The following is a 26,236-nucleotide window of genomic DNA, read 5'->3' on the forward strand; positions in this document are numbered from 1 at the left end:
ACAAGCTCCACACATTTCAAGAAGTTTCCAGTGTCCCAGTGATTGCTCTCCAAAAAACTCCACGGGAGATTATCTAGATGGTGTGGTAGAGATGATCAAACTTTGTGGTGGACTTCCCTGCATTGTTCAATGTGGTTTGGGGTTCTCACCTTGGAATGTTTACAGTCTAGTTGTGGAGTATAATCAAGTGAATGAAAGTGACAGTTATCACATACCAAGAAATCTTAGACCAATGGATGATAACCCATTTGCATTTTTACTGCTTTATTTCCCACATGAATACAAAGGAATAAGTGATGTGAAACTTTAGGCACTGTGATGAGGTCTTCTGGTTGTAAAGGAAAACCCAACAGGTATAAGAAGGGAAAAAAAATTTTTATTTACTCACAGAATTGAAAATCCCAGAGGTTTGTTTACTTTAAGCACAGGTTGAATCTGGGGCTCAAAGGAAATCACGAAGGTAATCTCGTTTGGTTGCTCAGATCTTTCACTGTGTTTGCTTCATTCTTGGGTGCCACCCTTTGATCCTAGTATCTCCTGGGCCTCCTTGCTGGGGTCACTATAAACTCAAAAGAAGAGAATGCTTCCTCCTAGAATCACCTGAGATGCCTTCTGGCTAGACCAGTCATCTCCGTGGCTCTGCAGATGGTCCAGGCTTGTGGCAACACTGGCTCCATTGCTGGAGCTGGGGCCGGGGCCCCACCCAAATCACACGTCCAGAGGAGGAAAGAGAAGGATAAGCCACATCACCCAAAGAAGGGAGAATGGAGATCTGTCGCCCAAAAAACACAGATGCCCATTCCACGGAGATAAAAATGTAGGTACCACTAGACTATTCCACAGCCTATCAAAGGACAGATGTCCATGCTCTGACCACAGCCCAGGCCAGCTCTTGACAAACTCTCCTTTCTTACTCAGTATGTAAAATTTTGGAGATGACCCAGATTTAGTTATACAGAACAACATAAGAATAAGTCCTTGACTGGGGTTAAGGGTGAAGGTACTTTCCATGTGCATGTGAGATGCCTTCGCTGGAGCATCCTTTATAGCCTCTGACTATACTAATACAAAGAGGATGTGTTCTAATGACTGCTTCTTTGTCCAGACCTCTTGGTTGGAAGCCAAGCAGGGAAACAGGAGAAGGTCTAAAGCCAGGGGCTCTGCTGGCAGGCAGTTTGGGCTGGAGTGGGAAGGTCTGAAAAGAGCTGGGGGCAAAGGGATGGACAAGCCTCTCTGTCTTGGTGGCATTTGTAATTGCATGCAGGGGAGCAGGGTGCAAGAAGGGGCCTCTGTGGGAGGATCGATCATTCATTCATTCATTCATTCATTCATTCATCAAACCTTTCCAGAGGACCCTCTATGTACCGGGAAAACAATATACTACCCAGCATACTGTAGGTTTTTAATACCTGTTTGTTGCATAAATGACACTCAGGGACATGCCCTGTCATTTCACAATTAGAAAGGAAAGGCTGAGCATGAGATTGTCTCACTGATTCATCCATTAATGCTATTGGTGTAAGTACTGATTAACAGGTCCTCTTCAATCTGAATGCTCAGATGAGGGTGATCAATAAAAAGAATGACACTGCTAACAGCTAGCTGCGAATTTCCTGTATGCTTACTGTACTATGTTCCTTTGCATTGGCTTATTATTAAATTACCCCCTGAACAGTTGTATGACTTGTTCCTATTTCTTATCACTACTTTACAGAAAAGGGAATAAAGGCAGCAGGAGGTGAATTAACCAGCTCACCATCACACAGAGGATACTTGATGGAGCCAGGATTTACGAGACGGCAGTCAGCCGTCAGTGATGGAGTCTTGGACTGGGTTCTGTCGCTGGGTGCTGCGGACTAGACAGACATGCTAGATTAGGCTAGGAAGGAAAAAGAGGCTTTATTCTCCAGTGGGAGACCAGAGATACATGATCTCAATCAGCCGCCCTCCTAAGGGTTTTTCTCATGGCTTTTATACCTGTTGAAACAAAGGAAGGTAATTATCAGGGTGAAGTTCCTAAGGAGGGTCCGGGAAAATTAGCTTTTGCTTTCTTAGTTAATCTTAAAATATATCTGGTCCCTGGGATTGAGTAATATCCGGGTGATAAGGATGGGGGAGGTACAGTTAATGACCCATTCGGGTAAAGATAGCAGAAGGCACAGGTACACGGTTTTGGTGGTGCTAAATCTGGTGAGCTCAGCGTGCCTCCTGTCAGGGGAGGAAGTCCCGTTGAATTTTTCTGCCATTACAAGGTTCAGGCCAGTGCCTTAATAGTTAAGCTAGTCTGGGTTTTTCTATACTACCATCAAGTGGAGACTTTGTTTTTATCAGAATGTTTTGACATTTGCCAATATACAGACAGAATCTGTATAACTGTAATTTCTCCTTTCTGCTATTTCTGTAGTTATTCTAAAAGACGTGGAGAGACGTAGGCATCTGCCAAAATGTTCTTAAGGGAAAATTCACGTTGAGTACCACAGTGATAACCAGGTTTTCTTTGTTTATTAAAAACAAAAACATACTAGAGTTACCTATACTGACCTGGCTAAACGCTTTTCGAAAACTTCTGCTGTGCACATTTGGTCCTTGTTTGGAAGCGGACTGAGAAATCGTCTCATACATTGTTGCAGTGGCTTTTCCCACAGCTATTAGGTTTCTGTGCAAATGCCAGGATACCTCCGCCTTCTTGTGACAGGTGGGCGTGACCTAAACACGCCTGGGCCTTGGTTGGTGACAGAGCAGGGCCTAGAATCAGTGCCTGTCCACCAGCAGGTGCCTTCTCCGAGCCCGGGGGCTGCTGCTTGGCCTTGAGCGCCCCACCCATTGAGGAGGAAGGATGCTTCTCTGGAAGGAGCCCCTGCCCACAATTATGACCCTCCGTTTGTATTAAATGCTCACGTATGTGGAGCAAGTGCTGCTCAGTGGTTGAGTGCCTGCTTGGCATGTAGGACCTGGGTTCAATCCCTGGTACCTAAAAAAAAAATACTAAATGCTCATGTATGTACTATGCAAAATGTTTAATGGCTATGGTTTTGCTGGGATTCCTTTTCACTAAGAATCATTCTCTGGCTCTGATTTTTAGTCTTTACAGGCTGCCGAGGATACACAGCAAGTATTTACTACAGAAATCTGTGCAACCGTAATTTCTCCTCCGTAATGGCCAAATCTAGCAGGAGTTGGGAAGAACCTCCTAGTGAAAAGTGGGCCTATCTTCTCATCAGTTCCCGGAGCCTTCTGCTGTTCTTTATCTTTGAACTCTCAGGGTCATGCTGCCATCCGTTCTTAATTATTTATCTTTGAGTCTCATTAAGAGGATCATCACCCATTAGCCTGGGTTTGAACCTGGTTCAGCCATTTACTAGCTGTGTGACCTTGGGCAAGTAACTCAACCTCTCTATGCCTCATATTCACCATCTATCCAAGCAGGAGAATAACAGAAACTACCTTAGTGAAATTCCCCATGTATCAGAGGAGATAAACATATGTAAGTACTGATGGCACTGCCTGGCACATTGTAGACATTGAATTTATGTTTATTACTATAACAGAAATTATGTGGACTATGTAGAGAATATAGATGGCTGGACCTTTTTCCTGATAAGAGTTTAGCTATTTATTTGGCTGTGGTATTAATACCTAGAAATATTATATATGAATAAATGCCAGGCACCTGAAACTATATCTTTATAATTGAAATTCATTCATTCACTCATTCATGTATCCATTCATACATATAACACACGTATCCTCTGGAAGACAGTATGTTAGGCTTTGAAAGTCGGGAAAGAGTAAGATAGATGCCTCCCTGCACAAACTCATGAAGTTTAAAGTCCAAAGGAGATGATGGAGAATAAACAAATACAGTTGATCCTCATTACCCATGAATTCTTTGTTTGCGAATTTGCATACTTGTTAAAATTTATTTGTTACCTCCAAATCAGTACTTTTAGTATTTGTTGTGGACATTTGCAGACATGCAGAGTGGCAAAAAATTCGAGCTGGCTGACTCACATGTTCCCAGCTCTGCCTCCTTATTTCAGCTCCCACACTGTGAAGACGTGTCCTTTTCATGGTACATTTAATGCCATGTTTCAAAATTTTATTTTCTTTCTTTTTTTAAATCTTTTTTGCATTTTCATGCTTTTAGTTGGTGACTTTGCTGTGTAAGATGGCACCCCCAGTGTAATGCTGAAAGGTTGCCTGGTGTTTCTAAGCACAAAAGGCTGTGATGTGCCTTGCGGAGAAAATATGTGTTAAATAAGCTTCATTCAGACCTTAGGTATAGCACAGTTGGCTGTGAGTTCAATGTTAATGAATCAATAATGTATATATTATATAAGGTGCCTTTAAACAGAAATGCCCATAGAACAGGGTTATGTATTGACCAGTGATGAAAATGTTGTGACAGAGGCTCGCAGCAACCTAAGCTTGTGTTGTCCTCTAGAGCAATGGTTCGGTGTTCAGAGAACACAAATAACCCTCTTGAATAATGGGAATCAACCGGAGTTACACAAATACCTATTAAGTACTTGGATAATTTTTATAAAGGGAGAATACAAAGAGTCATGACGGTAATAAGATACACGAGTCCTGCTTCAGCCTGGGGGTCAGGGACGGCTCTCTGGGGGCTGCTTTGTTGCAGGGTTCAGTCCGTCGGCAGGCACGAGATACATGGCATTTATCCATCGGCCAATCAGCGGTGGCCAAATCTGGGGATGCCCACCTTGGAAGGAGTTTGGGTGGGTGCTGAAGCTGGGTGGACTGAGTTTCCTTTCAAGGATTAGATTCCAAGCCTCCTTCCATCTCTCTATTTCTTGAGCGTTTACTGTGGCAAAGCACAATGCTAGGGTATGGGGGCAGGCAGAATGGGGCTTGAGGATAGACAATAAGAGAAAATAAAGAGATGGCCTGCTCTCAAGGAGTTTACAATATTTTGTTGGGAGCCAGAGTACATACAAAGGGAAAGACCATCTCTGATCCGGCCGTCTCTGACCTAAGAGAAGTTTCTATCTGTCCCTTCCATTGGAATGGTGCAACTGAGTGGCCTGGATGGTTAGGAGGCATCCCCTGGAGGTGTCCAGATCTGCCCAATGCCATGCCTGGGATGGCGAATGCCCTGCTTGGAGAGCAGAAGGGCCCTGAAATGCTCCACCTGGCTGTGCTTGGTCAGGCAGCTCTGATATTCCCTCTCCCTCAGGGCTTCCTTTTCTCTTAACTCTGGAAGGATTGACCAAGGCCTCCTTTCTGTGCCTACGGTAGGTTGTAGAGACCCTGGCATCTCCACCCTAGCATTTCCCATGTGACTTGAGTGTGGTAGATTCCACTGTGGATTGGGCTCTCTCAGAGGCTTCAGATACCTGTTGCTCTATCACAACCACCCAGAATTTAGTGGCGTAGAACTGCAGCCATTTAATTGCTCACTGTTCCGTGGGTCAGGAATGTGGCTCAGGGCTGGTGGGCACAGCTTGCTTCTGCTCCATGTGGCACCGCTTGTGGCCGGAGGATCTGACAGGACCTCACTCGCATACCTAGGTCCTGGGGCTGGTGTCGGCTGGGTCACCTCCATTCTCCTCCATGCACTTTCTCTCTCCAGGGTTCTGCCATCGTTCATTCGTCTAGCTGGAGCTTCACCACATGGCTGCTGGCTTCCACAAGAGCAAAAAAGGAAGCTGCAGGCCCTTTGAATGTCAAGCCCTAAAGTTATACAGCGACACTTCAGCCAAAGCAAAGCTTGGTGCTAGCCCAAATCAAGGGGAGGAGAAATAGGCTCCGTCTTTCGGTGACAGGCACAACAAAGTCACTTTGCAAAATGACATGAAGGCTGGAGCACTGCTGTGGCCATGTTGGAGAGGCTTTATTTATTCCCAGCACTTAGCCTGTGCCTGGAACACAGGAGCTGCTCAATAGTAAGACTTTAAAAACTGAGTATTTTATTATTATTTTTAGAGCTCACATTTAACAAGCTTCACTTATCTAAGCATTTTACATATGTTATCTCATTTAATCCTCACAACACTTCAGGGTATTTTCATGCCCATTTTACAGAGGATGCTGATTTTTGGAGATGTTAGATAAATTGCCCAAGATTACTTATATATCAAAATGTGGAACTAGAATCAGACTCAGGCAGTTTGACTCCAGACGTGAAGCAGGGACCATCTCTACTGAATGACTGAACGGCGAAGTTTTTGTGGTTTACTCTTCCATGGGATCATTTTGTTGCTATTATGATTCCATTGGCTGCTGCTACCACTTTCTTGTTCATATTCTGCTAAAATTTTAAGGCCAACTTGTGGGAGGGAGATCAATGGCACCCGATGGATTGAATGCCTTTGAACCAGAAGTGCCGCGAGTATGTCAGGCAGACTAGGTCCTAGGATTTGAACCCACTCCGCCACCCTCTTGCCTTCTTCTTGAGGAAAACACCTCTGGCAGCCAACGCCCCAGGCAGTTGGCTACCAAATGCTTCTCTCAGAAGTGGTGCCAACTGGTGGTGGATTTTCACATCTCGGTAATCTTTTCATAAAGTTTATATTTATTTACTTTTAAAGTTACGAGATTGTGTCCTTCTGACACTTTTGGAGTTAATATCTCATTTTGAGGGGTGGTGGTAAGAATAGATTGCACCTGGCTCTGGCCAGATGGTGAATGTTCCCAAGCCAAACTGCACGGGGACGGTGACTCTGAGCCGCAGAAACGTCAGCTGCCCGTCTACGGCCCCGTTCTTGACCCAAAACCAAGTTATCAGAATGAAAGGCCTTCCCCCCACCAATCCTCAAGCCAACTGAAGAAGTATCTCCTGGTTCTCAAGCTTCCTGGGTAAAAGGCAAATGCCTCTTTTTAAAGGAGGTACCTCAACAATGGAACCTTATCGGAGGGAATTTCAAGATTCTTGAAATTGTGTCCAGCAGGGAGGATTCTGGGGAGATGGCCGTGAGCTAGCGCCTCTGATGCCCGCCTCAGCCCCTTCCAGTCACGGTCAGCTGCTGGGGTCTGTGAGTGGGCAGGACAGGGAGGGGGTGAAACCGCAGGCAGTGCTGGGAGCCAGAGGAGAGCAAACCGGGGCAGGACTGCGCGCCTCTGGGTGGGAGCCTGGACATCTGAGTGAAGGTGGCAGGTCTCCACAGAGACCTGGGGACCCCGGAGTGTGTGTGTCTCCTCCCCTCTAGGTGATCCTGAGGGGACTTCTGAGCTTCCCAGGACCCTAGGCTGCCTGGACACCCTGAGTTCCTGCCTTCTGGGCTGGGTGAAGATGGCTATTTGCCTGGGGTTTCCGGGCAGCAGAGGCTTTCCTCTGGTGCCTCACGCAAGAATGACCTTTGCCGGGGAGAAGCCAGTGGTGCCCCGGAGTGGAGATGTCTGTGCCTCCTACTACTCTAGAGATTGCTGCTGCTCAAGGGTCCCTGACAGTCTGACCTGGCTCCAAGAGAGGGGAGAAACAGGACCAGGCAGGGAAAAGTGACAAGGTCACAAGGGAGGAGGAACAAGCTGAACTCTTAAGAACTCCTTGGCGCTCTTTTGTGAGGAGGCAAATGAATCCGAGGAGCTGAGCTTATCATTTGAGGAGAAAAAATGAACCACATCTTGAATCATAAAAATAATATGAAAGCAGATGTCTAGAATGAGGCAACTATTTTTTTTTTTTTAATTAGAAAATTCAGTAGGTGAGTGAAAGAAGGCCATCACTGTTGAGAACAAAAATTTTGGCCCGAGAGACCACAAGAAGGACTTTCAAAAAAAGAGCAAAGGGACATAAAAAATTCTTAATAAGAGAGAGGTTATAAATTCATAATAAAAATGCCACTGGTCATTAATGAAGAGAAAAGAATGCCCTCTTAGGCCTGAGTGGTTGGAGCGTTACCTCTTGGTATGCAGGTAAGTGGTGGGTTGCTTGGTTCCTGAGAACTGCAGGAGACTGTAGTCTTAGATGTACCTCAGATTATCACAGTAGCAAGGATGTGTCAATCACTCCACTCTAGAAAGAATAGGAGAAAGGTATGCAAAGGGATTATTTCTTTTTCATGTTCGAGCTTGCTGTTCTTTTCATTGGCACAACAGGCTGTGCCCACTGACAGACGTGAATGAAATATTTTGGCTTCATGCCAAGGAGTGGGCAACGTTGGCTAGGTATTAAAAAACCTTTTAAACAATAAGAGTAGTTGAAACACTAGAGGGTATCGTTTCAGGTGCTGGTTGGGATGTCATCCCTTTGCCAATGTTCAAAGGAAGGTCTGAAAAATAAGTGCAACCCTTGGGTTCAGTGTGCCAGCGGACGGGGTGATAAGCTCCCTTGCCTGCAAAATACACTTCTGGAATGTGACTTTGGCAGAGTTCTCTGTATTGTACTGGGCCCATGGCAAAGTTTGCTAACATATAATTAGACATTTGATATGGCTACCAAAGTTAAAAATTTCATCTTTGAAATGGTTGCTAGAAAAGATGGAGCTTTGGGGTGTCTCCCTTGAGGAGGAATTGAGTACCGAAGCGTGGAAGAAGTATGCCTGTGGATATAGTGTGGTAAGACACCAGCTGTCCACCAAAATTGCCCTGCCCTTCTTTTTTTTTTTTAAAGATTTGTTTTTTATTTATTTCTCTCCCCTTCCCTGAGTGTTCTTCTGTGTCCACTTGCATTCTTGTCAGTGGCACCAGGAATCTGTGTCTCTTTTTGTTGCATCGTCTTGCTGTGTCAGCTCTCCATGTGTGTGGTGCCACTCCTGGGCAGGCTGTGCTTTTTTCATCTGGGAGGGCTCTCCTTGCAGGGCACAGTCCTTGCACACGGGGCTTCCCTACACAGGGGACACTCCTGCATGGCACAGCACTCCTTGTGTGCATCAGCACTGTGCGTGGGCCAACTCACCAGAAGGGTCAGGAGGTCTGGGCATCAAACCCTGAACCTCCCATATGGTAGGCGGGTACGCTATCAATTGAGCCAAATCTGCTTCCTGCCCTGCCCTTTATACCAGTTAGCCTATAGCTCCCAGCCTCCTTTGCAGTTAAGTGTGGCCACGTGACTAAAAACTGATCAGTGCAATGTCAACAGTGTCAACAGAACAAATGTGGGCCATGTCTCAGGCAGGCCCATAAAGTCTTCCCACCCATGTCCCTTCAGGCAGATCTTGTTGGATACGGATGACTCTGAAGCCTTAAGAGAGAGCAGAAGATAGAGGGAGCCTGGGTCTCTGAATCCCCAGGTGGAGGACAGCTGCTTATTCCCCAGGAACACCAGACTGGCCTCTTCCTTTTGTCGCTTTAAGTCATTGAAACGTTGGTGCTTACTTGTTACAGCAGCTAGCAGCCAGCAACATGCTAACTAAGATAGTGGCTGTGTAACTGGCCATTGTAAGCACTCTATAGACATTTTGTCTGGGAACATTTGAAAGCATTTCCAAAGGCATATATCAATTACATATTGTCTAAAAGCATGCTATGCTTTCCCCCCCTCCTCTCACACTCCTTTCCTCTTCCAAGACATGAATCAAAAAATTAGTTGGGAAGGAGGCTTGGACAGCCTTCGTTTGACCAACAGTGTTTGAATACCTGCTGTATGGTGGCACCTGCTCTAAATGTGGGACACAGATTCAGGAACTGCTCTTTTGTCATTTATCTCTGGACTCTCTGTGTCATAACGCAGGTGAGTGGTCGTCAACTTGAACACCTTCAATGACAGAAGACTCTGTCCTTCAGAAGCCACCCATTCTATGGCAAAAGAACTGTAATAACTAAGATTATCTTCCCAATATTGAATATTAACCTGTATGTCATATCTGCTGTTTGGATCCAGCCCTAACTGCTCTCCAAAGCCGAAGACAATTTTCTTCGCATTAAGATTTCTCTTCTTTAGGCTAGACATTCTGAGTCCCTCCTCTCATTCCTAGTTTGACTTGGCTTTGAGGGCTTCTCCGTCTCCTGCAGAAGCATGCCAGTATGTCTGTATTATTTTAGTTTATTCAATTACTGTAAGATATTCCTGACAGTTTCCTCTGCAGGTGTCCCCTGTCTTATCCCAGACCCTCACCTCTTGAAATCCTGAGTGACTACTGTCATCATGTAGCTGGCTTTGGCTTGTTTTAGTTTTGTTTTTATCTTTCTTGAGTAATCTGCTCCTCTTTCCCTGACAAACGAAATTTCCAAAAGCTCTGATTTCATGGTCTAAATTTGCACACCCATGTACCAATTTCAACACGGATCTTAAATTGCATACCGTGTACTGATTGCATGTAACTCTCGTGCATAAAAACCTTCAGTGACCTTTTAGTCTCTACAAGTTGAAGTCTGGTTTCCACTTTCTGGTTGTCTAGTGTCCCTCCCCTGACCCACCCAAACATTATGAGGAAGGGCAGGGCCCAAAGGCTGCCCTGAGGCCTGCTAAGAAGCTTGGCTTTTGTTCCACCGCCTGGGGTAGAAGCAGAGGACCAGGGCAAGAAAACTGTTTCCCCACAGGGTAAACAGCCCGCAGCTTCTCAGTGCACCAGTTGTTTTTTGTTTTTTTTTTTTTGTAATCAAATCAATGTTATTGATACATATTAACAAAGATACAATTCGTCCAAAGTATACAATCAATGGTATTTGGTATAATCCCATAGTTGTACATTCAACACTTCAATCATTATTAGAGTGTTTTCATTGTTTCAATAGCAATAATAATAAAAAACAGACAACAAACAAGAAAATTCCTCACCTCTCAATCTTTCTCTGTTTCCCCTGCTGTACATAGCTGTTGTGCTTGCTACTCTTACAAAATTATTTATTTGTTGATTAAGCAGTTTTATTGAGATATATTCACATACCAGATGATCTTTCCAAAGAGTATGATCAATGGCTTTTAGTATAATAACAGTTTTGTACATGCATCATTTCAAAAATGTTACTCCAAAAAGAAAGACTCCACACCACTTAGCCTTCCTTCCTCAGACCTACATAACCACTAATCTAATTTCATCTTCATAAATTGATATATATTTGCATTTCGTATAAATGGAATGAGGGAAGCAGACTTGGCCCAATGGATAGGGCATCCGCCTGCCACATGGGAGGTCCAAGGTTCAAATCCTGGGCCTCCTTGACCGGTGCGGAGCTGGCCCATGCACAGTGCTGATGTGCGCAGGGAGTGCCGTGCCACGCAGGGGTGTCCCCTGTGTAGGGGAGCCCCACAAGTGTGCCATGTAAGGAGAGCCACCCAGCGCAAAAGAAAGTGCAGCCTGCCCAGGAATGGTGCCGCACACACGGAGAGTTGACACAGCAAGATGATGCAACAAAAAGAAACACAGATTCCTGGTGCTGCTGATAAGGATAGAAGTGGTCACAGAAGAACACACAGCAAATGGACACAGAGAGCAGACAACAGGAGGCGGGGAGGGGGAAGGGAGAGGGGAGGAGGGGAGAGAAATAAATGAAAAATAAATCTTTAAAAAAATAAATGGAATGAGACAAAATGTAGTACTCTGTGTCTGGCCTCCTTCACTTAGTATAATTTTTTTTTTTTTTTAATATTAACATTGAGTGCACCAGTTTTTACTTGGAAATGTAGCAAAGAAACTTTCCTTTAATATTTTAGTATATGATTGCTTAATGCAGTATCAGTAATGTTTATGCAAATATTTAATGTGAAACAGGGGACTTTAGAGAAGTTGTTCATTTGAGAAGGGTTGATTGATGCTTATTCCCTGTTATATACTCACTCTTTCATTCCTTTGGACATTTGACGCTGGGGTCCAGGATATTCATACTGTATTCCGTGACCCATTTGAGGATTGTGAAATCAATTTAGTAGGCTTCAACCAACATATATGCGTATTACTCTAAAAAGAATTGACTAGAGTGAAATGAGTGGAATGGAATAGAAAGCTCAGATAACCACAGTTCCAGAGGTCTGTGGGGCCCAGGATTGTTCGATTAGTGGCTAAGCCATGCTGCCGGGGACCCAGGATCCTTCTGCCATCCAGAAGGATTGACATCGCCCTAAGGCCAGTTCCCTCTGTCTTTTAACCTGTGACATGCTTACTTAGTCCAAAAAGAGAGAAATCTGGGCACGGTCATGTTCTCTTAAGAGAAAGGAGAACCTTCTCGAATTTTACTTTTAAGAATTGGGTCTCAGTCAGTGTTGACCTTGAGCTGAGATCAATTCCCTCCAAAGGGGATGAGTGCCATGGAAACTGGGGAGTCACGCAGAATGTCCGATGCAACCAGGGTGGCAGGGATGTGCAGCAGAGAGAGTGGAGAGCAAGGCTGGATATGGGGAAACTGTTGAAAAGAATCATGAGGGTCTCCCTCCTTTTTCCCACTATGTCTCTACAGCCTTTCAACCCCTCGAGGTCTGGCTTATGACCCAATTTCTCAGTAAAATCTTGTCATATTGCTTTTACCGTCTCTGCTTTCTTGCTGTTCGTTATCTGGCCCATGCCATTTGAGTATATTTCTGTCTTAGCCCTTTTAAGTTCACATTTCTATTTTATTGTAAGATATGTGATGGCAGAAACTGTGCTATTTACTTCCAGGTACGATCTATAGCATTGGACCAGGCTTTTTTGATTGGGCTGACTCACTCTGGTGAATTATCATTTTTGATACTGGCAGAATTTCAGAAATTTGGCACTTTGAAATGCTCTGTTTGAGATTTGGAGAGGACCGTGAACCTTAGCCTCTCCGGGTAGCTCACTGTAAGTGCAGACATTATTGTCCTCCAGTTTTGCAACATGAAGCTCCACTCCTTTCCCTGCTCCACCCCTGCTCTGGCAGTTGCTACCAAGTGAAACCTCCCTCTGTTCCATCTAATCTATTTGACGAAGATAATAGATGAGAAAACTACGTGATAGCAGTTTGAGATGCAGAAGTGTGGGATATTTGCAACTAAGAATTTGGAAGGAATTATAGGGACATTTTGAAATCCCACTTCTTATGGGATAATGAAACACTCTACATAAAGTAAGTCCTAATAAACATTTTGGATTTTATGGTCATCCAGGTATAGTTAGGATGGATGTATAGGGATGCTTACAATATATCACTGGTCATCTACTTTAAGCTGTTGGGATTCCAAGTTCTAACTGAGCAAGAAAACTTGGTATTCAGGTAATAATGATGTTTCTGCTGAAGAGTTATAATCAGGACATCTTGCCTTTGCACTCATGTGTGAACTTAAGTCGTCTCCCCACCTCCCTCCCCACTCCTTTACAGCCTTTGCTTTGATCAAAATAAGCCTAGATGAGTTCCAAAGATGGGGTCTGTAGAAAGGGGAAAAAATGTCTTAATTGCTTATAATTTATAAGGGACTATCAATTAATTATGTCAAATTGAAGGAAATTTTATCGCTTAGCCACTTACAGGAGGAATATTTCATTAAAAAAAGGGTATTAGACTTAGCCCAGATACATGTTTCTTTGAAACCATATTACCTATTTTAATTTTACCCCAACGTCAAAATTATAAAGAGTTTTGCTAACATATAGTGAACAATGGGAACAAATAAAATGGATTACGAAATTATGTGTTTGCTATATCTCGCGTTCCCTAATTTACTGACAGTTCTATTTTTGGGAGGGGCGGGGGAGGGGAAGACTGTTGAGAGAGAGAGAGTGCCTGATGGATTCAGTGAGTACCATCTGACACAAACCCAACCCCATGGCTATGAATCAGGAATACCGGGAAGACAAGGAGCAACCCGCATATGGGAGGTACCGTGTTCAGTTCCTGGTGACTTCTGAAAATAAAAACAAACAACAAGTGAACAAATGGAGAACCAAGTCAGGGGAGCCGATGTGGCTCAGTGGCTGAGTGCTGGCTCCTTACCTACAAGGCCCCAGGTTCATTCCCCAGCTCTGCCACCTCAAAACAACAACAATAACAAAACCAGCTCCTAATCTTTATTGAGGACATGGTATGTAAGCACGTACATGCGCTGTGTCTTTCAACACTCAAGAACTCTAAAGAGCTGTCCATGTTAGCACATTTGGAATATTCCACAATGAATAGGTGCCATAATTTACTTACTCTTTTCTATTATTGATGAACTTCTCAGTATTTTCTAGGTTTATTATTACCAAGTAATACATCTTTGCTCATTTATGCATGAGTTATTCTAAGAAAGATACTGAAACAAGGCATTACCATGTCATAGGGCACGTGTTTGTTTTTTTTTAAGCTTTTTATTAGAGAAGTTGTTTACAGAAAAATCATGCAGAAAGTACAGTGCTCCTCTATACTGCCCCCTCACCACAGCTTTCCCTGTTATTGACACTCTGCATGGTTTGACTGTGGCCACTCCAGCCAACTCCAGGTCCCTAACAGGGCAATGCTGTTTGTTGAGGCAGAGGAATAGTGTGCCTCCCTGCCCCACACTTCATTAGCAAATCACAGCATGGATACTGCTGAGTTCAACAGAGTGAATGGGGAGGTATAATCTTTGGAAAAGGGCATGTCAGAGATGGAAAACTGAGAATTTGGTGAAGGCAATCTACACAGAATGAATCCAAACTGTCATCATATTCAGTGTCAATATACTAAACCTCCAATTAAAAGACACAGATCATCAAAAGGCTTTCAAAAATCCATTTACATCTCTTTCAGAAAGGCTCATCTGTAACAGAAGGACACAGAAAGGTTGAGAGTGGTTACAAATAAATAGTAACCAAAAAGAAGGCTGGAGAGGAGTGGATGTAGCTCAGGGGTTGAGCTCCTGCTTCCCATGTATGAGGACCCAAGTTCAATCCCTGGTACCTCTGAAAGAAAGGAAGGAACGAAGAAAGCAAGCTGCAATAGCCATACTAACTGAGTCTAAATAAATTTTAAGACAAAAAGTATTACCTAAGAATCACTATGCATGGACAAAAGGTTAAATTCTAAAATACCATGGTCCTAATTCTATACACTTAAAATGTGTGATGCTAAAATTAAATAGAACTCCAAAGAGAAATTTATAGATTTACCATTAAGTGGTGATCAACAGACAAATAAAAAAGTCAAACATGCAAGTTATTGTATTTGAACATCTCAATTATAGGTTGTGACCATTAATGGATATATAAATACATATCTGTATGTACAAATAAAAACAAATAAATGTATGTAAAATATTGAAATAATCTCAAAAACACAAAGAATATTAACAAAAATTGATCATGTACTGGGTCATAAAAAGTCTGTCTTAATTGCATTTGAATGATGGCTATCAAACAAAATACATTCTCTGACCACAAGACAAATAATTTGGAAGCCATGGAAGGTAACTAGAAGAGCTTCTTATGCTTGGGAATTATGGAAAGATTCTAAATAACTCCTGGTCAAAGAAGAAATTATGTAAATCAGGAAATTCTTAAACCTGTGCATGTAGTCCATATAAAAAACTTGGGGGTTAAAGTTTTAGTTATTTCCAAAGACAACTCTTGAAAAATAGAAAATCTGAATTGACCAATAACCATTAAAAGAAATGGGTCAAAGATTAAAAATCATAACCCAAGAATTCTAAATTCAAATTTCAAAACATGAATGAATCATTCCCAAATATTTAAGGTAACAAAAAAAGAGCCCATTTGTCAATTCATTTTATGAAACTGGAATATTACAGGCCAAACTCATTCATGAAAATAGGTGTAAAAATCCTAAACAAAATATTAGTAAGGAAATCTTCCCACAGTCAATTTGAATTTATTCCAGGAATCCAAATTTGACCAACATTAGAAAATATTTTAATGTAAATATCCACATGCTCAGATTAAAGGATGAAAACTATCTGGGCCACTCTTTTTTTTTTTTTTTTTTTTTGACTTTTTATGGTTTTATTTCACACAAATAAAACTTGAAAATAAGCTGTCTATTCATTTTCTTCGCTGCGTAGCCGGGCATTGGGATTGGTGACTCTAATGACCAGCTGGGCTGCTCTTTCCACGATGGCTTTGCGGTTCTTGGAAGAAGCATTGTGAGCAATCTCAGCACAGGAAGATTTGTTGCACATCAGCAGCACTTCCAGTTCCTTGACATTGTGGACCAGGAACTTTCAGAAGCTGGTGGGTAGCATGTGCTTCGTTTTCTTGTTGCTCCCATAACCGATACTGGGCATCAAGATCTGGCCCTTGAATCTTCTCCGCACTCCGTTGTCAATGCCTCTGGGTTTCCACCAGTTACGCTTAATTTTGACATATCTGTCTGACTGGTGCCTGATGAACTTCTTGGTCCTCTTTTTGACGATCTTGGGCTTCACTAGGGGTCTGAGGGCAGCCAAGATGTCTTCAAGAAAGAGGCAGAAAACGTCTAAAAAAGAGTGCTGGAAGGCGGCCTTCCTGCCCAGGGCTTGAACACTGTCGCAGAGGATCTTCCAATCACCAGCTACTGAGTAAACTGGGAATGGAATGGGCATCTCTGCCAGGCTTACTTTCCCTCCCATCTCCGAAGCTGGTAGAACACTAGCCATTCTCCAGACGCGATCCTGGGAGGTCGTCCACTCTTATATTTTCAGAAAAAAAGCACTTGAGAGAATTTGGCATCTATTTATATTAAAAACTTTTGGCAAATTAAGAATAGAAGACAAAAGGTTTTTGTTTATATTTTTAGGAATGGAATACAGAACCTCCCATGTGGGAAACAGGTGTTCATCTACTTGAGATAGATGTACTCCTGAAAATCTCACTTTTGACAGAGGTGGTATTGTAAATCACTGGAGGAAAAAACGAATCATTTAGTAAATGACCTTGGGGAAATGCATGCATAGAGAAAAAAATGAAAACGGATCCCTGCCTCATACCATATGAAAAATCAACTCTAGATCATTTAAGGGCTTAAAAGTGAAATGCAAATCATTAAAATTAGAAGAAAATTGAGAAGAATTTATTTATTCCTGAGGGGTAGGAAAGGATTTCTTAAGCTTGTAGCTCAAGAGCACAAAACAGAAAGACTGATAGATTTTACAGCATGATATAAGGTACCAAATTTATTCTTCCCACTCACTTCTTTCAACAACCTAATAACTTGTAGGCACCATGCCAGGTATAGGGGCTTCAACGGTGAAGAAAACAGAGAGGGTAGTGGGCAAAAGACGTATTTGGCAAATAATTTCAATTTTTGGCATGCTATGAGGGAGGACTGCTGGGACCCTAATTTGCATGGAGCACCAGGAAAGGCAGTGTGACAGACAATGAGGAGCAGAAGGAAGCGAGGGGCGTGGCAGGGGAGGAAGAGTGTGCTTGCAGAGAGGGATGCCGAACACAAAGGCTCTGAGAACCTGCAAGGAGGCCAATGAGGATGATGTGAAGAGAGCTAAGGGAAGAAGCAGTGCAAGATGAAATAAGAGAAGAGGCAAGGTTGGATCACGCCAGCCCTTGTGGTCCATGTTCAACACGTTGGACTGCACGTGTTAAGCAATGGGAAACCATTTTTTTTTTAAGGCAGAGAAATGATTGGCAGGCTCAAACGGCAGGGCAGATGATCTCTGGAGAATGGAGAAAGCTTGGGTAGAGTTGGGAAGACCATAATCTTTCCCCTACCCATTCCCTTAGATGCCTTTTCCCAATGGTGCTTTATGAACTGGGGAAGTAAGGACACTTTAAAACATGCAACATATTATAGTGATAGCATATAATAATAATAATAGTTAACAACAACCACCGAAGTCAACATTTATAGAACACTTAGTACATTCCATGCATAGCTTTAGTCACTTTACATACATTAACTCTTTAACCCTTGACCTTGTGAGGCAGATTCTATCTACTGTGATCCTTGCCTTGCAGAAGAAGTTCATTGGTTTGGCCAAGGTTCCCCAGGAGCTGGGGATTAGACCTCAGTGGCCTGGCTCTAGAGTCTGTTTAACCACTGCAGTATATTGGCCAGAAATAGGAGAGATAAGAGAACAACTTCTTGAGAGCATTCAATTAGAAACCATTCTCAGACTCCACTAAGAACCAGTGCACATAAAATGCTGCTTCTAGTATAAGCCCAGAGATCAGGTGGGAAAAGGATCCAGGCCCAGCACTGGTCTAGCATCTATGGCTGACTTAGTACTAAGATGCTGTCAATGGAGAGGCAAAATCAATGAACAGTCTCTTTAATATACTCAAATAAGGACCGAGGTGGACTCTGGCAGAAGTTCTGTTTTTGACTCTAGTTAACATCTAGGAAAATTGGATTTATCATTTTTCCTTGAATCTACCAAATATTGATCTGGCCTAGAAGCTTTCCCGCACACTTCCTGCAGCCAAAATGATGACTGCTGGCTCTAACTCAGGGACCAAGGCCAATAGTGAGATCACCTGGACAAGTCCCACAATAGCCATGGTTTAGACCTTAGCCAAATCACAAACCTGCAAATCCATCTCAGACAGATGCATGAACACTTCCTCAGAGAAATAGTCATCCTCTTTTTTTTTTTCTAAGGAGGTACCAGGAATTGAACCCGGGACCTCCTGCATGGGAAGCAAGAGCTTCCCACCACTGAACTACAACCACCGCCCTACTCACTCTCTTTTGAACAAGGCTTCCCTAAGGCTTTGGAAGTTCTTGCCACTTTGAAGGAATTGTCCACGCCACTATGCAGTAACAGTTAAGGATCTGTTGGTGTTTAGAGTCATTGCCTCATAGCCTACATACCCACGGAGAGGAGGGGCAGGATCTGTGAGATTCCATAAGGGATCTCACTGTGAGAAAATTTCTCCCATTGTGAGAAAATTGAGGTTAGGGTGGGGGCAGGAAGGAGAGCTCATGGTAAACAGAGAAGTGGAGGCACTTCTCGGGGTGGTTGTTGTTTTAATCTGTTCTTTGTTAGGGTAACCCCTTTTCACTCCCTATCATTTCTTTATTTCTCTCTATCCATTGTCAGCAGGGGCCCTTTCTATGAACTGATTCTGATTAGAGTTGGCGCCAGTCATGCTCTGATGTTGAGCTTCCGAGGACATGTGATCACAGATGGGAGACCAGTGGGTTAGAAAACGGATGGCCAGGAAAAACAATTACCAAACAAACTAAGCCATGCCATGTATCCTCCTTCGTATTGATTTGTGAAAGTACAGGGGACTCTGTCTTTTTCTGAATATAGCGTGAAGCATATGTAATAGGAGTGTAGTAATTGCTTTGTTAGGTATTCCTTTGCTTGTTGATGGGACTCGTACCTTAGTTGTTTCATGCAGTCTGTTAAGACTCCTTAGTCTCCACGTTGCCTTTGAGAGAATTCACTCTCTATGCGATGAGATAAAGCATAGATGGTGGTCGTTGGCTGAATCATAGGAGAAAGTTAGAAATGATTGCTTTTTTTGTGGGAGGGGGTGGGGAAGGGGAGAAGGGACAGACGGGGGAGGAGGATTGGGGCATAGAAGCAAATATTTGTACATGCACTTTAAAGCAAAGCACTTTAACTGATTATTTCATTTGTTCTTGCAAACACTCTGTGAAGAGCCTTTAAGAAATTATTAAGGTTTTCTCTAGAGTGTAAGGTAATGGGGTATACTTATACTTACGTAACTCATTTTATTTTTCCAATGCACATGCACTATGTGTGTATTTGGAAAAAGAGAAAAGATTTCAGAAATACACATGGGAAAAGAATGATAAAGCAAATAGGGTCAAAAAGTAAACAGTGGGTGAATCTGGGTGATGACATACAGAATTCTTTGTACTATTCTTGCAACTTTTCTGTAGGTTTGAAATGATATCAAAACAAAAAGTTACAAAAATGACATGAAAAGATCAAAGAAATGTAATTCTTGGGGTCATGTTTGAGATGGGTAATTCCAATGAATTTCCTTGGAATTTCCCTAGAAATCCCAATAATGCCCAGATTACAGGCTTTGCTTACAATCCTAGATGTAACACATAATAGAGCAAACTATAGGCTGAAGAAAGAATTGGTCACTGATTCAATTCATAGCTTTTACAGAAATAAAAAACAAACTATGCCAATTCTTTTACTTTTCTTTGTAGGCAAGGGTACAATTGCAGGGTTACTCTCTGCTTTTTCCCTAACAGAGTATATTTCACATGTTAGAGGGTGATAATTACTTTGTTATATATCCCTTCTACTTTTCACATACTACAATAGCCACCTGTTTTAAGTGCACAATTCAACTCTTTTAGTAAACTTTGAAAGTTGTTAAATCATCACCACAATCTCCCAAAGAGATCCCTTGGGCTCATTTGCAGTAAATCCCCTTTTTTCACCCTCAGACCCAGGCAAATATACTCCCTGTCTTTGTAGAATTTGCTGGACATTTTATATAAGTGGAATCATACAATATTGGTCTTTTCCATCTGGTTTCTTTCACTTAGCAGAATGGTTTCCTTTTTTTTCTGAGTCTTTTCCTTGGCATAACAAGTTGTTCACAGAATAAGCAAACACCTTACCTTTACCCCTAAGAATGAAGAAAGCAAGTCACTAATGCATAACAGGTCGCTTACAGCTGAGTCTACACTGACACGAATGCAGTCTGCAATTTTTTCCCCCTTGTTCAGAGGGCATGTTCTTCTGAAAACACACACTCAAAAAGTTTATTGAATATAGTTTACGTCGTAGTTTATACTCTCTCCCTGCCCATTCAGTAGGTTATGGCAGGATATAATGTCCTGCATCTGTCCCTGCAAGATCATTGAGGACAACTCTAAGTCCTGAAGATGTCCCAATTTCACGCCTCTTTTTCCCTCTCCCTGCCATGCGGTGTAGCAGTGCTCCAAAATGTACTCATCAAATGCAATGACTGCACCGCGCTAATGAAAGAAGTTGTCGATGTGAGAGGAGTGGGGTATATGGGAACCCCTTATATTTTTAATGTAACATTTTATGTGATTTATGTATCTTTTTTAAAAAAAGACAATTAAAAAAGAAAGGAAAAAAAAAGTTGATGAAGCTGGTTGTCTGTAACACCTGCCAGAATCCGGGAGGTTGTCACTGCCCCTGATTTCTTAGTGACACAGCAAAGACCTTAGAAGATAAAATGACAGAGCCTTGCTTTCTGCACAAGAAGCAGCTCAATCTATAGGGGAGCTCATATTTTCTGGAAACTATATTTCTTATGCTTGGAAAGAATTGCTAGCTCTCTGTCAAATGTGCAAGTTTGTGAGTACAAACATATTAGCATTTTCAGTGTGATAAGTGATAGAATGGTATCTTTGATGTCTCTATGGTAAAAAATAATGCAGTATCTGGGATCTGACCTAAGTGTCTAAAAGTCTCTAAGCACTTATTCCAAGAAAGCACAGTGATCCAAAGAGAAAAAAATTTACAGTGACATCATTTGGTATCTAAGGTGAGATGTAAGGCATGGTAAGGTACCACTCGGTTTTAACAGAATATTCATTTCAGGGAATACTGTATTTAATATAACTGTACTGTGCAAAAATTACATTAAGTATTATCATTTTGCCTAATTTGAAATGGATACCCAGAAATGGAAAGACCACATTCAATTAAAAATCCCAGTAGGTAAATATTTCTTATCAGTTCAGATCTCTGAAAATGGATTGGTAATGCATGCTTTTTCTTAAAAATGGCCAAAGAAAATATTGTGTAATTATAAAAAATATATAATTTTTTAATTTTCAGGAAATCCTTGTTAAGCTGCAGGCCATGGTGGAACAACAGTCTCCTATAAGTATTTGCTGCAACAGTGCCTACAGAAGTGAGCTGAAGGTGAGGTTGAAGCAATGGTTCTCTTGTATTGACTCTGGAGGGTCATTGGTTGCTCTTGCTTGAACTTACTTTTTCAGAATTTCCTTTTAGCTTCTAGTGCCTCTGACTCAGTGGTAGATCTCTTCTCCTCTGAGATTTTCACACATGACTTAGTTTTTTACAGAGTCGATTTTGTCATTGTTATTTGCTTGCTTTAAATGCATACAACTTGTAGCCAGGCTGTGTGCCATGTGCCATGTGCCATCACACATTAGTCAAATTGGTGGTGATTTTTAAAATGAGCTATTGCAAATAAAAAATCCTGTGCACACAATTCCGACATCTGGGTATGCCAGGATTTTGGGCGTCAATATAAAATCTCTTTTACCAAATCTTATTTTGTAAGTTTCAGAGTGTCCCTGCCTTATTCACCTCTTCCTGTGTATACTTATTTTTTCTTCTTTCAGCCATTCATCTGTGTTCTGGGACACCCTAATTTTGGATAGATAGAAAAGAGTATATATATAAAAACACCTTTTCGCTCAATGTTCAAGGAATTGCATGATTTCAGGACGAGAATATACTAGTCAGCATCTCATAATATTAGATTCAAGGGTTAACGATCAGAGGTAGTAATAAATAAATATCTCAAGTTAATTACTAGAATAAAAGGCATTACGTTCAGTCTAACTCCAACCCCAAGCACTGTGACACCATCATCTCCCTTGCCTCCCTGAGTGATAATATCCACACAGATGTGGATGACAAGCAGACATCATGGCCCGAGAGGTGGTCCTTGCCCCCCCCGCCCCACCATGACTGGTAGGCTACATGGGTGAAAGTTGCCACATTGGATTGTTCTGTCATCACCCAGAAAACCTGACTCTTCACCAAAGGAAGAGTCCAGCAAAATAACATAAACATGAACAAAGCTGGCGTTAATCGCTGCATGGGAATGAGGGATGGAAGGGATTTTGGAAGTGGGCAAACAATCCCATTCTCTGAAGGCATCCCAGGGAGGGGAGAAATAATTAAAAAGTTCTAAAATTGAGATTAGAAATTTGATACTTTAGAACGTCTACTATCAAATCAAGAATCTCTCATGCAAATGGAATGTTTGGCCTCAGTTTGGGCCTCATGCCCTTTTGAGACTCACCGTCCACCTTGGAATAAAGCCCCAAAGGAATGGGGCATTTCTCTTGACCCCAAGCTTGCCATGTGGCTTAGAATCTTCTTCCCATCAGGCATTCTACAGTTTTCAGTTTTTAAGTGCTCTCTGTCTTCCTTCCTGTGCGTGTTTAATTTTCCCTCTCAGTTCGCCTTTCCTCAGACTTGAGCGTTGTGGAGGATTGTCCAGATGTGACGAGTTATCATCGTGGCCAACCCCACCACCCTCACCTCTGTCAGTGTCCTTTTTTCAGAAGCAGCACGTGCGCAGCCATCGCTGCGGAAGTATTTCAGCTTCTCGAGAGTGAACATGCTAGCACCCTGAGTAAACAGATGACCTCCGGAAGCAGGTGTTGCTCTACGCACTTCCATATGCCCTTTCTACCTCTCACCCATCCTCCTGGGGAAACTCCCTGGCAGTCAAACCATCAACATAAACACAGCACTTCCATCGTGCGTCCACTTCAAATGGGACCCGGCTTTTCCCTAGCAGCTGTTGTGGCTAGCTGAAACCAAAACCAACCATCCTGCAGCTTCAGTGACTAAATGGTTTCCTCAGATTTTTCTGAGACTGATGAAATTTCAACTCATCCTGAACTGGAGGCTTAATGGCATTTACTGAGATTGTGCCCTAGAAATAATTATGACAGTTCACTCTGGGAAACAGCATAGTTTTCATCAGAATGACAGAAAAATTGGCTTCAAGGAATTTAAATTTGGGCCTTCAATAAGTCGGATGGTAGGAAACTGGGCAATGCAGCATTTTAATAGGAGTATGCTTAACCAATAATCTGATAGTCAACAGTCTTCTCTTTTATATCATGAGCATTGTGTTAGAATAGAATAATAATAATATGATCCCCATATTCATCTCATGTATCAACTTGAATGAATTGACAGTGGCTGACGGAAGCCCACTGTTGAGATGGATTCTGAGACCATGTCTGTCTTTAGCGAGAGTGGTGTGACTGACTGATATCTACGTCGGACTTGGGAGGGAAGAATGATGGTACATACGAACATAGTCACTCCCCATTTGTATTATTAATAAAAGTAGACTGTGACAAAGCACATTATGAGAGGCATAGAGAACTGTGAAGTTCAGAGCAGGGATTCAGGAAAAGGGTTAAAATGGAGGTAGAATTTGACCTTAACTTTGACCAAGAGTTTGATATTGGCAGGCAAAGTTGGGAGAAGAGAGAAGACCATTTTAAGCAGTGAATGACTGGGGCAAGACATTTGAGGCAAGAAAATGTAGGATGTGTTAATGGAACAGCCAATAGTTGAGTTTCATTGGCCTATCTGGTAGCTCTAAGGGGTAGCGTGGACTAAGTTGGGAGATAATTTGTGAGAAAAAGAGGGAGGGCTTCAGCATTGGTTGTCAGTGGTTGTAAATAGGTATGTATTTAAGGTTTTTGCTGTTGTTGTTGGATAACCAGATATGATGTATGCCTTAGGAGGATTACTCTGAAAAGAGCACATAGAATGGATTGGAGAGAGGGTTTGGCAAATACCAATGATAATGCAACTGCAATAATCTAAGTGGGAGGTACAGGGTCTGACTAGGGTGGTAGGAAAGTGACATCCTGAGGTAGATTTAACAGCCTCAGTGCCACTGGACAAGTGAGTGAGGATAGAGAGGCATGGGTGTCTTGTTCTGAGATGCTACTGTAACAGAAATCAGGAAGCCAGCAGGTTTCATGATCATGAACTTTGTTTTGCTCATCTTGATTTTGAGATAATCTATGTATAATAGAAATATCTTGAAGGCATTTGGGAATTATGTCTGGTGATCAGGAGACAGGTCAGGCCAGAAAGATGGCTTAGGGAGAGCTCTGACTACAGATGATAGCTAAAGAACGGAGATATCAGCAGCTTGCCAAGGAAGAGGGCATGAGAAAAAGGAGGACAAAAGCTGCCCTTCATGCCTGTCTTTTTTAGGGGACAAGAAAGATAGGGCCAAGTCAGCATAGGTGACAGAAAGGAGAGGACATTAAGTAGAAGGAGGAACAGGTGGAAAGCAATGTCCAACCCCGAACAATTCTAAGTACTCCCACCTTACATTTCCTTTGGGCTTTAGATCATCAATTCATATTCTCACGTGTTATCTTAATCAATGTTAACAAGTTTTGTTTTATAAAGTGTTTGGACATATTATGGAATATCCCTGGAATCATCCTTTGCTTTGTTCTATCTTTGAATATGAGCAGGTGAAGTTTAAGCTTTCCTTGAGCTATTTTTATTCTGTAGTCTTCTAAAAGTTGAAAACCTGCAAACCATTAAGTATAAATCATTCCTGTGTTGAATGTGCTTCGTCCCCTATCTGCTTCCAACTTTTCCCAGATACAGATGATCCTTTTTTGCTGTCTTTTTCATTGATTCATGGGTCCTAGAATGTTCTCCATCACTGCGGCTATATTCTCTTTGACTGGGAGCCAGATGTAATTATTATACATGAAGGTTGGCTTCTGAAAATCTTGATGGAGAGAAAACTCCCAAAGTCACTGTGTTTATTTCCTTTTCCACCTTTCCTATTTATCCTTTTACAATTGCTTTCTCCATCTTCTCCCTTTTAAGAAAGGACTCTAGCATCAATTATATTTTCTTTTTGTTGTGCCTTTTTTTTAATTTGTTGTTTTCTTTGGCTGATTTGCTTCAAATTCTGTGATTTATTATGTTTATCTGCTTTAATATGTACATGTAGTAGGAGATGATGCAGGAAGCCACACCTCCATCCTCTCATATTTCATTCTGTTTTCCAGCTGTCTGTTACATATGGGCCCCATTGATATCTATGTCTTCCTATCTTTCAGCAGCTTATACCGCACTCCTATTTTCCACATTATAAAACATGCATTCTCAAGGAACTGGCGATATTACCTTCAAGGGGGCAAAATTTAGTTCTTGGAGGTGAAAAAATCTTACTCCTTTTAAGGATAAGGCACATATATGCATAGAGTACATAAACGGGTTTGCAATGTTATCTGTGGAATTGAAATTTCATGGAGGGCTATGAGGAGAAAATGCTTAAAAAGTTTCCTTAGGGGGCAATAATGAAACATTGGCCTAAGATAAAAACCATGGTTTATCTCATCAAAACTCTTGCTTGAGTGAAACATCGTAAGTAAATCTCCAACAATGACAAAAATAGAGGGGAGAAATGGGTATTTTCTTGTAAATAGTCACCTCATTTCTGCACTTTGGTATGCTCTACACAACCTACTCTCTACCAGTCTTGTCATCTTTTCTAGGCAGATTTTTCCAAAGAGCTTGAAATGGGATTTAGAAATGTTAGTGGCCTTTAGTTTCTAATGTCCTCTCACTATCATTTTAAAAATCGCTCCTAGGCATTTTTGTTCAAATGTGTTCATGTATAACTCCTTCCAATAAACCATTTGATATGTGCTAATACAGGAATGCTGATGGAGAGCAGGGAAGAAACAATGCGTTATGGGATGTTCAGAAATTCAAACTCAGGAGTGCCTCCAT

The 26,236-nt window shown here is 42.1% G+C and overlaps 1 non-coding gene across 1 annotated transcript; it reads right to left on the minus strand.

Annotated features, from left to right (window-relative positions):
• Positions 1 to 16,287: 16,287 nt before the first annotated feature.
• LOC111767208 (small nucleolar RNA SNORA7) lies at positions 16,288 to 16,427 on the minus strand. The gene has a single exon (XR_002799092.1). It is a non-coding gene; the product is annotated as a small nucleolar RNA SNORA7 (small nucleolar RNA).
• Between the last annotated feature and the right edge of the window lie 9,809 nt (positions 16,428 to 26,236).

The sequence above is a fragment of the Dasypus novemcinctus genome, chromosome 8 (assembly GCF_030445035.2).
Source record: "Dasypus novemcinctus isolate mDasNov1 chromosome 8, mDasNov1.1.hap2, whole genome shotgun sequence".
NCBI lineage: Eukaryota > Metazoa > Chordata > Mammalia > Cingulata > Dasypodidae > Dasypus > Dasypus novemcinctus.